The sequence below is a fragment of the Morone saxatilis genome, unplaced genomic scaffold (genome assembly GCF_004916995.1).
Source record: "Morone saxatilis isolate NCDOM2014 unplaced genomic scaffold, NCSU_SB_2.0 Contig10, whole genome shotgun sequence".
NCBI lineage: Eukaryota > Metazoa > Chordata > Actinopteri > Moronidae > Morone > Morone saxatilis.
In genome coordinates this window covers 11,941,490-11,957,886 of record NW_023339652.1, presented here as the reverse complement: position 1 = coordinate 11,957,886, position 16,397 = coordinate 11,941,490, and the positions used below count along the sequence as shown (strand labels likewise).

The following is a 16,397-nucleotide window of genomic DNA, read 5'->3' as shown; positions in this document are numbered from 1 at the left end:
TTTATCTGGCCCCCCCTTGCTATATGGAGCGGCTCTGACATTCTCCTGCCACTGCACCACTGCAAAAAAATGTCTATTTGGTTATGTCATTTCACAAGAAACTTATCAAATTATCTAGGACATTTTTTGGAGCCTGCCAACAATTGTGGAAAACCGCTGGGAGATAAAAAATAAATAAAAAAATGTCTGAACCCAGCACGGAACAAAGCAATAAACAAGGGACATGTGCTTCTGTTTTTACAAACCTGTCCACCTTCACAAGTCTGAACCTTTGCATCCATCTTAAAGCAATAGTTCAACACTTTGGGAAATATTCTTGTTCCCTTTATTTTCTTGACAAAAGCTCAATAGGCCTACTGCTCATTACATTCCTTTATGCAGAATATAAAACTACAGCTAGCAGGCAGTTAGCTTAGCTAGCATAAAGATTAAAAACAAGGGCAACCAGCATGCCCTGCTCTCAAAAATGTATTTGGTTTTATGCGGGTTAGTGTTGGACTATTTCTAAACAACCTAAATACCCACACATACACACCTACACACAGAGTAAAATGGGTGTAACATTTCTAGCCATGCTTCTTCCTGTAGCCTTCAAAAAACAGTTGGTTAGACATTTTGATAAATACATTTATTTGCTTTCTAGCCGAGAGTTATATGACAAGATTGATGCCACTCTCATATCTGTACGATACGCAGACATGACGCCAGCAGGCGATAAGCTTAGCTTAAAAACAGCTAGTTGAGGTTTTAGTAGCTACTGTTTCTCCCTTGTGCCAGTCTTTGTGCTAAACTAAGCTAATTACCTTCGATTAGCATGAATTCAATTGTAACAGCATCTCCCAAAAGTGAAATAATCTGTTAATAGGTTGTTTCTAGTTATGGTACAAGAGGTCCACTAACATCATGACACTATTAATTAAGTTGAATTTAATAAATTACTGAAATATCTCCCTTTAGGAAAATATTACCTTTAATATTTTAATAATTATAATTTATTAATTTACTTTGCATCTTTTGTGTTGCTGCTCAGCAATGAACAGGGGAGAATAAAGTGATAAATAAGCCGTTCTCTTTCTTTCTGTTTGCACAGGATCCAGGCAGTTTTAGATTTCAGCGCTGCCCTCTTATGTAAGAGCCTCCTTAAAAAAAATACATCAGATATTCTGGTGCAAATATCCAGAATGTCAAATAATCTCAATAAATATGCACCCCTGCACTTGACATGCGATATTAACAGTCTGTTGTGTAATTCCACAAGGACTTTACAGTCAAGCCTTCATCTTCTTGTCACTCAAGACCAAATGCGATGTCAGAACATATATAGAGGGCCAAGACAGCAAACTACACTATAATAGTATCAAAAAACCAGGACTAATGAATAAATAAATGCAATTTTTCCACATCATTTTCCTGTCATAACAAACCAGAGTTATGATGCATACACAAGGACAACATCATCGAGTCTTTTAGTGCCTTAGGGCACACTGTGACAATTTTTAAGTCTATTAAAGAGGATAGTAAATAAATAATGACAGACAGATGCTGAATGAAAGCAAAGACAAAGGAAGTGATAGTAATCTCAATGCAAAAAAAACATCTTAACACGTCATGGTCTACCAAACTTCATGAAGCATTGGCAATTGAGTTTTGTCCAATTTTAAGCAACAAATAGCATTTGTAGACTGAACACAAGAACATGTGACTTATCATGAATCCCTTCCTCATCCTTCTCCTGTGTGCATTTCCAAGTGAAAAGCAGCCTCCTCTTGTTCCTTTAGGACAGCCCATCTTGACACCTGCCTTCTGTCAGAGTAAATGAGGCCCGGGCAGGAGTCCGTGTGTCTCTTCAACAGGACATTAATCTGCTACTAGTGAGCTGACCAGGGAGACTAGTGGAACCAGAGTGCTGATATATGGTGGGTTTTAGTCTAAGCACTGCTACTGCCGACACCGCAGCTAGAGAACAGTTTATCCAGCTGATGGCAATAAAGCAGAATCGAACGGAAAAGGATAAAAACAGGACGGAACAGAACAGAAATGACCTCTACAATGCTTAAAAACCTTAGTTCCCCTCAGATCTGTGAGAAAAAAATCAGCCCTTATAACCAGAAACTGAAAGATCTGTCTGGCTGAAAGGCCCTTGGGCAAGATCCTGAACTTGTACTTTTTTAATAAGTGTAAGTCACTCGGGATATGCACCAAAGCTCGATGACTGAAATGTAAAAGTATACGTGATTAGCATGATCCACAGCAGCCCACAGCCTCTGGTATACGGGCAATAACATGACATGCTGGAAACATTAAGTGGAACATAAAAATGTATTTCTCATAAAGCTTGAGAGGTTCCTGATGTGTTTCTCTAAGGCAAGAAAAAAATGGAAATAAAATGGATCTGCTGAACATTTGTGACATGCTTCCTATAAAAGCCACGTTTGGTCGTGGTGGACGTGTGGCTCTCCGTGGCCGGAGAGAAATTACACTTTGGTGAGAGGAGGGAAAATCAGAAGGATAAAAAAAAAAAAGAGAATATAAACGGTGGAGTGATTTATGTGGCTTGCTCAAGCCACACTAAGAGAGAATGTCTTCCTATCATACCTTACATGGAAACATACATGAGGTTAGAGTGAGGCTAAAAAGCATGATGCAATGCCCCCACATACTGAGAGCCCGGTGAAAGCATGACAGCTGAGTGCAAACCCTGACACAAGTTTACCTTTTTTGCACATGCATGACAGACCTATCAGGAAAACACAAAGAAAATCACTTTCGCACAGGACATATTTATTTAAATCTCTCAAAAATGTCATAAATCTTTATCTTTCTTGCCTTGTTTTAACACACAAGTCAGTAAATCACAGGGCGGAATGCCACTTTTTTGAAGTGTGCTGCAAGGCTTTTCAAGGGTATTACATGACAAGGTATTTTTCAAAATAAGGGGCTGCATTCCTGGAGAGAGATAGGAGGAGATTAAGGAGCGGGTACATTGTGGGTGGGGTGGCAGGCGAGCAAGATGACCTGACCGAGAGGGTCTATTACTCACACTGGATGTGGAGAGGCGGAGTGATCCCCTGACGGTGCTTTCAGTTCAGTCTTACTGGGAGAAAACTGAGGGTTTCTTCAGGGAACGCACAGACAAGACACTTGCTGCATACACACAAAAAGGAATGATAATAGAGAGCCACAGACAGCCAGGGATGTTTTGATATAATCCTAAAACTCTCTCCCTCTCTCTCTCTCTGTCCCTCTCTCTGGGTGTTCATGCGGCCCTGACATGCTCTCAGTGAGTCGATGCGGGGCCAAGCCATTTAATGGTGGACTCCACAGCCAGGTGTGGAAAACGAAAAGATGTCTCTAGTCAGTATACTCCGCAGACAGTTGATAAATGGGCTTCAGTGGCCATGACAGTGACCAAGTGAAGATAACTGGTATTTAAAGGTAAAAGGCATTTACCAGGTTCAAGTTACATTGCACACTTCTGTCTATCACTGTTAGGTTACCTTTAAACAGTGATAGTATCCCTAAACCTTTATATGCGTTACTATATCTTTTGGCCACTTGACAGCAACACATTATCACCTTATGAAGTTTCTACAGTGAACATGTTAGCAAAGAGCTGGCTATTTACACATCTAGCAAATGCAAAGCAACAGTAGCCTTAATTTGGTCTCTTTTGTGTCTCTTTCTCTTATCTCTGTTTTGGTCTCCACCAATTCCTGAGGGAAATATCTGTCTCTTTAGCTGCTAAATGCTAACTGTCTCTCTGCCATTTGGTGCAGGGTGTATTCAGTGTGTGATTACTGGAGCGTTTTCACTGAAACCGAAGCCTACTCCAACCGTGATGAGACTAACTTAGAACAGTTAACTAAATTAAAACAGTAAAAAAAGACGTCAGCAGAGGGGAACTGCAGAGTCGGGTGATCATTTCCTGTGGGTCACAAAACACTTCTTCTGCAATTTTTAAAGGTTATATGTATGAGATTTAAAACATTAATATAGCAGCAAATAACTATTCGCTATGCAAAGATATAGAGAACGAGTCACACCCTTTGCCTGTGTTGCTATTGCAGCCTCTCTGTGGGTTGTTTATATTATATTATATTATGGCTATTTCTGGTTAAACAAAACGTTTGCCTCTGTAGAGATCCTTTCCATAATATCAGACAATTACTATCTGAGCCTGTCAGTGGAAAAAACAAGCACTTTTAGTGGACGTACTTTGACGGACGCATTTGTCCCCAAGGATTAACATTAGCTTACATTGCGTTTATTTTGCTTCTGTCCTATTATTTTGCTGGTGCTCTGGTGTGACATCCAGTGGCAAGTGACTTTCTCAAATATAACCTTAAACATCAGCTAGCAGTTTTCTTATTCCTTGTCATTTGTGCATTCCTACTTTATTTTGGCACATTACCATCACCACCACCAACTGATTTGTTGAACAGCATGAAACCATTGCATGTTGTTTTGCCTGTTTGTGTCTTGCACTCACTACACATTTGCATTGCATTAATCCATCACCCGCTACAGTCAGCAGGAATTAGTTTTGCATTGCCTTAATAACAAAAAGTTCAATACTTCTTGTATGTCTTTCAAACAAATGCAATTTAACACTTAACTTCATGAATTTTACAGTAATAGCTTTCTCCAAGCGTAAGCTGGAACACATCGGTTGTGCAAGCAGCAGTTAGAGTTATAGGAAGAGCTCCTATATAGCTCCTGACAAAGGATTGCAGAAGTCAGCACAAAATTCAGAAGAGTAAACGAGTCCTAATCCCATCCACCTACACTGGTTGACAGATATGATGCCAGGAATTGGAAATGTGGAGCTCTTTTATGCAGACAGATAACATCCCAACAAATGTCACACCTGTGTGGAAAACGTGGCAATTTTTTCTATCTTTCAGCGGTTTGCAGTATCAAATTTAAAAATATTAAAGCATTAGCATTGCTTTTGAATCAGCGGACGCACATTCTCCAAGTGACAGAGAGCTCACCCCCTCTCCTTCCAAAGAATACATTCCACTCTTCTCATACCTCAAATCCTTTCAGGGCTCTACAGGGCTAAAGTTCACTAGCTTTACCAGATCTCATTTTCGTGCATGGCTGTTATTATTAGTGTGGCAGCCAGCCAGCTTAGACGGCTACACGTCTACTGTCCCCCCTCGCGGTGAAAGGCCCAAGCCAGGGTCTTTAATCTGTAGGTATACAGTAGGTAATGTATGTCATCTTATACTCTGCACTCTCTGCGGGTGTGATTGTGCATGTGTTCATTGTTTCTGTCAGTCTAGAGGCTAAAGTGCCCACCAGTGCAAACACTAGAGATCTTCATATATCTGCAGTATACAGTGGCAGAGTAGCTATCGTCAGTCGAACGTCTTGAACTGTGTCCTTCAGGAGAGTTACCCCCTGTCTGTCTCTATTTCTTCTCTCTTTCTGTGGTTATGTGACTTTGGAATCCATTGCCAGAAATTCCAGGAAACCCTAGAGCTTCATGAGACATAACAAAGCTCGCTCTCTTCCTCTGTCTTTGTCTCTTTCATTGAAGATTACACTATGTTTCTCTGTCTGACTTTTGCAGGACTGGAAGCTCTGCAGCTCATTCTCCCTGGGAGTTTTAAGTAATTGTATTCAGTGGCTGATTGGCTCATATCATAGCATTTTAAATGCTGGAGTTTCTTACTTTTAATGCCTGTGCTAATTCTAGACCACAGACTATTTAGACCATGGAAGACGCAATCATCATTGAATGCCATTAGCATGATTTGGCATTTACCACTAAATTGAGGATAAAATTCAGCTTTAGAGGTTAATATATGTGTGGTACTTAAGCCTCCTAATTCCTAAATTTATTAGAATAACACATATCTCAGACAGCCATGAAATTGTAAATAATTGAGTGGTGCTCTTAGGAGGCTTCTCTGGTTGCTCCGTTGAAGTTGCTGCAAGCTTTTTTTAGCTGATGGCAAAACTGGAAATGAGATTTGGTTCACAAAGCAGCAGAGCTAAATGGGAATAAATCCAAAACCACAGCCGTCCCCGCCGGCACTAATCTGTCCATGGGGGTTCACCCATCTCCTCGTGCTCCAAAATTGTCTCCTCCATCTGGGTCAGCTCTGCTCTCAAACACATAGATGCATGTCTGAACCCTCTCATACACACAGACGCGCACCTACAGACATACCTATTCACCTCCACCCACCACCCACCTTGTGTTTATGTTAAGAGCTTGAGTGACTGGTATTTCATTTCGGCCTGCCCGAAGCCCTTTTGCACAGTTTGGCTTGGCCGGTGTACCATTACTGGTCATTAAGTCTAACCTGAACTAATAGGGGCCCATTTTCCAAGGTGGTCTCCCAGGTGGCTGTCACAGACGTGAGTGGCACTGCGGGGCTCAGGGCTTGACTCAGGCACACCGAGTCTCATGAAAAATCTGCCGGGACGCAAGCCAGACTCCATCATACATGGGGCGCAGACTCTTTGATAACAAGAACCCATTGTTCTAGGGGGGTCGTCTGGGTGTTTTGTTTCTCATTAAGGCAGGTTTAATGAGGCCAGCCAGAACTAGCACCCCATGCCATACCTACTATGCACTCTAGTGCGTTTGTACCTTCTTTAACATCTCATCCAATAAAGCATCAACAATCCATCTAAAACCATTTGCTCGAACCATATAATTCCAAAATCACCAGCAACTCAAACACCTAATTATAATTTTGGCTTTAGCTTATGTATACACCTTATTGCTAAAGTCAAGTCAGACCCTAAAACACGCTACTAGTACTTTACTACTACTAAAGCTTGACCGATAAATTAGCCAGGGTGATATTAGCTTATTGGAGATATATTGTACACGTTGTATATGTTAGCCTGTAACTATTAGTCATTACATAGTTTGTCCACTAGAGAGCACTGACAAGTTTAATACTGTACTATTAAAATGTTCAACTCGGTACATGCTTTGGTCACTATTCTTTAAAATTTGGGAGCTCATTATCAATAATATTTATCTAATGCGTTTATAGAATGGAAAGCGTTTATATCTGCCAATATATCAGCCTTTGTTAAGTTTGTTACTTTGATATTTTTATTGGCCTCAAAATGCTATAGTAGGCTAGTAGTAGGTTCGACCGGACTTAAATAATATCTAAATGTAAATGTAATGTTTATATATATACACACATATATACTTTGTCAGAGTAAGCACTATAATATTAAAGTGGCATTTTAACATACAACTGTTCATATGTTTTAGCTGTGCCCTCCTCCGTCTGACATGTGTCATCATTAATCAGAAGAGAAGGAGCCATTAGTCTAAATACGGGGGTAATTAATCCAAGCTCACACTCCATTAGACGTCATGCTCAATTTGTGCAGAGAGCTGTGTACTGGGTAAATAAGCAGAGACGATGGGACCCACAGCTATTAGTCCTGCCGAGGTGCTAACGTGCATCTCCAGGAAAGCTTTGATCTAAACCAGTCAGCACACATATAGTGTAGTTCTAGTGGATATTACAGCTTAAATTGAAATAAGAATAATATATATGTATATTGTTTTTTTTCACGCAACAAATTTGCGATCTCTGCTGTCTGATCAGAGGATAATCGTGTGCATATGTATCTCAGTCATAAAAAATGTGACTGGACTTTACTGACATTAAAGGCAAACCATAAGCCTCCAACAAGGTTAAACTGCAGTAGGGCATATAGTATGAATCATCCCTTAGTTTAATAAGTACCATTTGGCTGTCACCTCGGCGGCCGTAGAGCTGCTCTATTACAGTAAAGCCCCTCCGGTACAGAGCTGGGGTTATTCAATAAAAACCTGACTGAGTGTTTCTCCCAATCACCACTGGCAGAGCTCTGATGAGGTAAAGAGCTCTCCTATGCCAGCCTCTGTCCCTGCGGAGCACTGTCTGATTAAAATGGTTTTCTGAAGCCATATTTTTGTTCCCCTTGTCCCCTTGCCAGACCTGAGTTAGAGTACAGAGAGAAAAATTGACAAATTACCTAATGCGTACTGAAATGAATCCACAAAAACAGATCTAATCTATAAAGGTCTCTGATAGGTAGACAGATGAGAGCATTAGATTTCTACTTTTTTGAGAAATTTTATCCATCTATCCCATTGTATCCATATCTCAAAGACACAAGAAGACACAAATGTAGACACATACCCCATTTGTTACTGGTGTTGAGAGAGGAATGGCTTTGCATCAGCTATTCTGCACTTTTGATCTTCAGCCTTAATCACTTTCACCGCCCCTCCTTCCCAAGAGGCCAGTGACATGTGAAGTGGAAAGAAATGGCAACAGCGGAGCGGCCCACTAGAGCCGGCTTTCTTACCCTCTTGTCCTCTTGCCTTGCTTGTAATGCATTCCTGAGCAATCCTCGGAGGCTCATATGTAAATGCCTGAGTATGCTTCTGATTAGGAGGCACAAAGAGTACACTCTATAAATGCACTCTTAAACAATTACCGCTGCTCCCGACTGCAGCCCCGACACAGACCTCAGACTGTGCTGCTGCCTGACTGGCTTATTTGGGTGGGAAAGATGGATGCGGACCATTTCAAACAATGTGCCTTGCTATGAGACACATGTGCAAAGTCTGACTTAAGATACCCGACAGAGAGAGGCTTGAGAAATATTATGACTAAATGAAATGTTATTTAGTGAAGAGACCAGTTGATTAAATGGTTAGCCGACCAAAAGAAAATTAGTCACCCACCCTTTTGATCGTTGATGAATTATGAAGCTTAAAGATGTTATAAAATATTTTCCTTTATCAACAATGGATCAAATAATTAATAAAAAGTTCTATGTGAAAGGACGAACCCACAGATTATTGCAACCCAACTCCGCATTTCCCCTCAGCTCTATGGAGCGTTTTAGCGTCTTTCAGCTATGTGGTTTTGTTTTCTGGACCGCAACTTTAGCTCAAGCTGACCACATGGTCGTTTTTAGATGCTAATATTTTCCTCAGTTGCTGGAGAACAAGACAGAGTTTAAAGGAGAGTGAATATTGGACTTACATTCTTCAAACACAATTCCATATGAATGCTAATGTTCATCTTTGACTGCAAGATGTGTAAATGGGCAACTTATTGCAAAAACATTTGCTATATCAACTAAAATGGTGTGAATACAGTATGTCAGTTGTGTTTGCAGCTTGTCTTCACTGACCCAAGTGGCCCAAAAAAACAAAACAAACAGCTGCTAATGCAGGTTCACAGGGCCAGATTTAGTGGCATCTAGTGGTGTAGTTGCAGATTGCAACTCACTTGTTCCACCCTTGCCAACCACAAGGGAATAAACCAGGATGGATGCGAATTCTGCAAAAAACATGAACGGGGTATTGTAGGAACATAGTGGTTGAACTTGGCGGCCTACACGGAAGGAGACCTGTAGCATCTGTAGATAAAAAATTGCTCATTCTAAGGTGACAAAAACACAACGATTCTTTTCAGGCGATTATACACTAATGAAAACAGGCCAATAGACCCTCCTAAATGTTAGATGCTGGACCTTTAACTTGCAATTCAAAACCCTCAGACTAAAAAATTAAGTGATTTATCAAGAAAATTGATTTGACGGTAAAAATTTGTTATGAGTTAGTTGCCCTAAATATATTACTAAGTTGTGAGCCACTGTGCTCTCCCTTAGATTTCACACAGAGACTTAAAATAAATGTTCAAATATTCAGAACTTGGTTGAAATAAAAAATACTCCCAACTTTGAAGCTCTTCCAAAGAATGAAACTAAATTACAGTAGAACTCTGACTCATGTGAATACCCATGTAAGGACACAGTCATTGTTTTATGCGTATGAGGTAAGTCCTCACTTCCATCATTACCACATACAAGCCTGATCTCGCTCTCGCCAGTTCTCACTCCCATGATGGCAGGTGTCCAATGTGGACTCTCAAAGCTGTCATTCACATTCGCTATACACACTTCAGCACACACAGCACCTCTACAGCCACAAGCATAAATCCAGCAGGCCTATAACTGACCTACACACTGCCCTGTCTGTTTTCCCCCGTGCGATTCATAGAGTGGTTAACCTCGCTAACTGTGTAAACACATGACCTCACCGGTCATGTGTTTACACTCAATGGTATTTTTCACACACGCCGCTGGGATTTACATCACCTTATTACCTCCGCGTTCCCTTAATTCCCCATTACCCCAAAATACTGGACTTTTAAAAGGTGATTTGACAGGCTCTTGATTAGCCGTATTTGTTTAGCTTTGGGACGCAATGGGAGGAAGATGAGAGGCTGAGAGGAGAAGGGAGGAGGGGGAGGTGAAGAGAGGACAGCACGGAAAGAATGGAAAGCTGGCGAAGAGAAGAAGTAGGGTGAAGTGAGAATGAACGTTATAGTAATCATTTCTTTTTGAGAGAAAAGGGCTGAGGTAGAATAGATTGGTGTTAAAGGAAAGGACAGAGGCGAAGAGAAAGTTAATGTAGCTATTAGGAGAGAGACAAGTAAGGTGGTTTCTCTGCCACAGGGACACACTGTGCATGTCTGAGGCCCCAGAGGGAGGACGCCGAAGGAAAACACAAGGCCAATCAGCTAACAGAGACATTTCCTGTGCTTGTTTTATCAGATGAGAAGAAGCCCAAAGGCTAAATGTCCCTCTTAACAACGTTGTACACTTCTCTGAATAACCCGCTTTGGGGAAAGAAAGAGAGAACATGCATCTTTGTAGGATGACATCAGAAGCGCTGCTTAGGAGCACTGACCTCACTCTCGCACAATCAATCATCCACAAAAATCCCATGAAGTGTAGATCACGTGAGTAGGAGAGGAGGTTTTACCTTTTAAGATATAAAGCAAGGCTGCCTCGTGAATTAAATCATCACCCACTGAAAAAAACAAAAGATTTAGTTAGAGGGAAAAGAATACAATAGTCTTTTTTATAGCTATGAAACTTCTGGCAGAGCTTGGCATCTGGCAACTAGCAGATGGCGGGCCAATATGCCAATTACCAACACCGACATGCCATGCTGCCTATTAGGCAATCTGGCCTTGAGTGATAGCACTTTAAAGTCAGAAAACGACACAAGTGAGAGGCTGATCTAACAAACCCTCTTCATCAGAGTGTGACTAAAGCCCAGAGGAATTCAAACACAGGTCTTTCATGCCCACATGACTGCTTCAGCAAGGAGAATCAAAGTTTGTGAAATAGTTTGGAAAAGAAAGGAAGTAAAGATACAGATCCTGGGAGTAACGATTATTGTGAAATTCTTTATGCATGTAAAATAAATTTAATCTGTGGCTTGAAAATAGCTGTGTAAATGTGGCTTGATTATAAAGACTTAATTTGGTGGTGAATCTATTATAGGCGGGGGTATGGGTCGACTGGAAGAGGGGGAAAAATGAGAGTAAGCATTCTCCATCACCCACGAGACAACCAGAGTCTAATTGTGCCGTGAACAAATGCCAGAACATCCAAGAGCACCGAGGATACTCCCCTACAGAACTTTTCCAAGTCCTCTTGGCTGAATAATGAGAAACAACAAGTATATTCTTATATAAGTATATATAACAATGGAATTCAGAATTTATATCACAAACATCTGCAAAACTCCCATTGCATATTTTCCAGGACCTAAACATCATCTAAGGTTTCATGCCCTCGTGTGACTTCACAAGCAATTAAGCAGCAGTTTTTGCCTACCACTTGCTGACCGTTGTTACCCGGTGAAAGAGTTAAGAATTCCATTCCAACTCGAGATCTGCCCGTCCATCCAAGCTTACCATATTATACAACTTAGTGTGCGGTTCTGGATGCAGCGCATTCAAATTACATGCTATCGAATTCAAAGGCAAGGGGGAACAGAACGAGTATGCTGTGGGGCTCCAGTCCAGGGCCTAAGTCCCATGAGCACTAGCTGCACGTCAATCACAATCATTTCAAATGAGCTGAACCCTGTCCTACTCCTACTGTTGTCCAGAAGACACAAACTTAAAACCTAAACTAACTTTATTTGAGGCAACTGGCTGACACTGATGACAAGGACGCCATTGATAAAACAGAAAGCACTCATTTTGCTTGTGGTTGCTGGGGCAGCATCCCTATCTCGAACCATATTATTAGAATAAACAAATCTGCATAAAATTAAGCCAAGGGGCAAAAGGACTAGAACACAGGAAACATGCTTGACATAGTTTCACTGGTCCGTTATGACAAGAAACCAGAAAATAGCTCTGGCACCTGCTGTGCAGAAACAATGTATGTTTGGACGGACATGTCAGCATGTGATCACTGGAAACTGAACCACATTTGGAAAACCTTAACACTGAACACAGTATAGGTAAACATCTATTAAAAAAGAACAGAATGGTCCGATCATTTGTGTTAGAAAACGGCCTCTGCCAGGTTTCCATTCTATTCAAATTCAGTTTGCCACTTGGTTGGCTGCCTTAACTCAGTGGTGGTAAGAAACTATTGCCTTGCAAGGAAACTCTGGATTCTTGCTTTGGAACTTGATACTGTGGTGGATTATGAGTATCTAGGATCAAACTATAACAAAAGCACCCACATATACTGCGTGCACGTTAACTCATAACTGTACACGGACAGATTCATGAACGCACCGGGCTTTAGCACATGTTGATTATGATGAGAATGAGGCACAATAATTACCTGGTCCAACATTTAACTTTGATCAAGTGCATGAGAGACGGGAGAGAAGGAGAGGGAGCCAGCGTACAGTAACTAGAAGCCTTCACCGCACTGTGCAGTCCAGAGCCAGACTCCGGAAATGCATGGCAGTGTTCCCTACATCCTGCCCGCCCAGCCCTAACCCTGGCCCTGGCTCTCGCCCCACACTGCCAAACCCCTGTTATCACTCTGTGCAATTACCTCCAGATTCTTCTGCACCCATATCATATCGTGCCAATTATAAAATCCCCTTCTAAGTACACTACAAAGCACTACATGCATTTTAGTGTAAAGCCTGCAGTTTTCTGTGTGTGTTTTAGCTCAGAAATGAGAGAGTGTATATATGTGTGCGAACATGCATGCAAAAACTGAAATAAACTCCTGGTGCAGTGATTCGCACCAGGGGTACTTGTATGCCAGGGAATACTTCTGCTGTTGCTATAGGGTGCTCTGAAAGAGTAGCTCAACTAATAAGACTAAATAGAAATGATTCTATTTGATTCTATATGATTTCATTTAAAAAATCCACATACTGAGTCAGCTGCAACATCTGAACACTGTATGTTGAGACTAAGAATGTGTGAAGAGTAGTTAGCAAGAGAGCAGATGAATACAGTTAGCTAAAAGTTAAGGATAAACAGTTAAAATAGTTAGCTACTTAGTTAGGAATAAGACTGCTCAGCCTTGCTTCCAATTTTGCCCAGTGGCCACTCGCAGTATTGCACCCAAAAATTCGCCTGCAGCCCAAAAGGCCTTTTCCCCATAGACCACCACCACTGTAAAAGAGACATTTGTAAGCCTTTTAACAGAAAAAACGCGAACTGCAAAGGTCAGTTATAACTTATAAAGTTTTGATCCATGGAGGTTTAAAAATGTAAAAGTCACTACAACAACAACAACACTACAGCGTTTATTCATTGGGCCGCATACCCTTGGACATAAACCCAGAAGCTAGAAACTTTTTTAGCGTATGCACCAGGCGAGCAATTCTCATTAGACTGAATAGGCGCCATCTTTGGGGCCAGTATCCAGTCTAATATCACATCCATGGGATAAATGGTTGAGATTGTTCACTTACAGTACCAGTGGTGAAATAGTCGGTTAAAAGTAAAGGATAACTGGATGAAAATCCAGCTTCTCCCGATGTTAGTATTACGAATATTAGACTCACAAGCCAGTCTCAAAAAGCTTTGCTCAATAGCGACTTCCAGACATCCAGTTTAAAATCATTCTAAATGAAGACACTATTTTGGGTGGTGTCCGTGAAGGGGCACTTCCTCTGACAGTACTGTGGGGGTACAGTACATCAGACAAAAACATTTTTGGGACCACTGTGCTAGAGGACCATTATGCACTGCATTCCAGAGGCTATTCCAATCACCTGTCACCAGGTTGGGCCTGCGCCTTATAAGGAGCGGAGGGCATTCTCCACGTGTTTTCCAAACACCGCACAGCTTATCAGATACAGTTTCATGGGCAATTACTACGCTGTCTCTGGCCCGTAAGCATTCAGAAAAGAAAAAGAACCTACAGATCTCCCCTCTGCAGCCCCTCCCCTCCACCCTCTCCCATTTTCCATGCTTCCATTTCACAGATACTACTATGTAATAAAGCTGAGATCAAAAGACTTGCTGGCCAACTCAAGTACAATGAGAGTTGAAGAGAGCCCTATGCCTCAGGGATGGTGGGATTGCAAAGAATGTGATACCTTGATACGATGGGAAGTGGATTCATCTGTGAGTGAGCGGGCCTGCCTTTTGCGAGACTGCCCTATGGCTTTGTCTGCAGGAGATGCTGGATGTGTTTAAAGTTCATACACCAAAGGACAATTGCCTTTTGTATCTCAGTGTGAGCTTATGGTCAAATTTGATCTTTGAGGGCCACGCGGTGTGCTGGTAGCCATATGGGGCCCCCATTCTTGCTCACAGCCAACTTTTTGTACACCTTCCACATGTCAGATTTCAACAGGTTTATCCGCACTGTGCATTTAAGGGTCAAAAACACAGCTTTCCTTTAGGGTTTGGATGATGCTGTGAATTTTTACAAACAGCCAGAAATGTGTTGTGTAACGTTAAACATATTTGCAGCGCTTTTCACAAGCACATAAGCTGTTTCAAGCTGAAAGTGAGTGTCATGTCGGCTGCTGAGGCGATGAGAAACTTGGCTGGCCGGGGGTTTGGAGACAGCCCCCCCCCCTCTTCCTCCCTCCCGAGCCCTGGAGGACTGAGCGCGCATTACAGGAGCGGACAAACGCTTTTTTTCTTTGTGTTGTCCCGCGGTTAACAAAACATTTACATGACAGCATCACACCTCGACCCCATAGCAAACTTTATTACGCGCACAATCACGAGTTTATTTTCTCTTTTGGTGAGCTGCTGGCGTGAAAAGCGCACAAAGAGGGAGAGGGAGGGAGCGGCGGCGGCTAAGAGATCCTGAAAAGTATGAGCAGCATGCGCACAGGCAGAGACCCAGAATGTGATCATCTCTAACGCATCGCGCTGTTTCATGCGCAGAAGCATCCGTGCGTAATGGCCTTTTCTTCTGCTGAGATTATTAAACACGCAGGGAGGCGAAAGTTTTTGCGCTTACCTGTGGATCTTAACGGGACAAAGTAGAGCTGTTGAGTCGAGTATGAGGAGAGGAGAGGGAGCCAGTCTGCAGTCGGTCCTCCACTTCACTCAATGATAAAAACCAAACTGAATACCCGTGCAAGCCCCTCCCTTTAAGACATAATCGCACATCTACTCTTGGCTGAGTTTGTCCGCTCCGGTCTGCTCTTAAAACTACACACACACTGCGCACACACACACAAACACACACAAAGCGTTTTACAAAGCCTGCCCGAGACCAAAATGAAAAATGTCACCTCTGCGAAGATCTTTGTGCAAAACTCCTAACAGAGAAAGTGACTTGAGGCAGAAAGTGCTCCTTTTTGGTTATCCTTCGCGGGGCCCCTGAAAGAAAATCATCTGTCAAGAGAGATCAGATGAAATGTTAATCTTGGACCCAAAAAGGAAAAAAAAGAAAAAAGGAGCGCCGTTTGCTCTCAGGCAAGCCAACAGGCCCCAGAAGCCCCCATGTTAACAGTAAGGCTAAGGTTAATGTGCTGGTAACTTAGATAATAAGACAGGTTAAAAGTAAAGGTGATATTAATTCTATAACTGTGAGTGACATTAAGAAAGTCTCCCACTGGAGATACAATATTCAACAGACCTCAATGTGGACAGTGTACGGCCTATTTCTTCAGAAAATATTACAGTTAATTCTGTGGACTATCTATTCAGCTCCATTGTATTGGGTACTCATTCTGTTGAGTCTGAATAGCTGTTTAAAATGCTGTGAGCATCACAAATTAAATTATTCATCTACAAACCTAGACCAAAAACCCCTCAAACTATCTGGATGGATAGATGCCACTACAGGTTACTGAAAAAATAGAAAGTTTAGTGGTAATGTGGATGAACTGACCCGTCCGATAGCCCGGGAGGTGAGAAGCCGTATGTGTTTGAGGAGAAAAGAGTTCACCTCAGTGAAGCATGAAGTCCCACAACACAGTAAAACCCCAAATAATTAATAACATCCAAAACATGCAGTCTGTGTTGCTGAAAAATATTTTTATTAGTTGAATTTAATGATTAAACGCTGAAGTTCCTGTCCACGTGTAATGATGGTTTATCTAACTTTCAGCAACATGTGGGACAATAAAATCTGCTTTCATTGTTACAGCC

General features: G+C 41.8%; 1 protein-coding gene across 7 annotated transcripts in view; it reads right to left on the bottom strand.

Moving 5' to 3' along the window:
• Positions 1–15,541, bottom strand: part of cald1a (caldesmon 1a) — a 56,585-nt gene extending 41,044 nt beyond the window's left edge. The window contains exons 1-2 of one of the 7 annotated variants that reach the window (XM_035673889.1): positions 15,259–15,541; positions 10,820–10,867 (exon numbers count right to left, since the gene is read on the bottom strand). The gene's annotated coding sequence lies outside the window, so the exon portion shown is untranslated. The remainder of the gene's footprint in view (positions 1–10,819; positions 10,868–15,258) is intronic. The other 6 variants (XR_004797135.1, XM_035673870.1, XM_035673912.1 and 3 more) reach the window with 6 other exon arrangements.
• Positions 15,542–16,397: the final 856 nt, after the last annotated feature.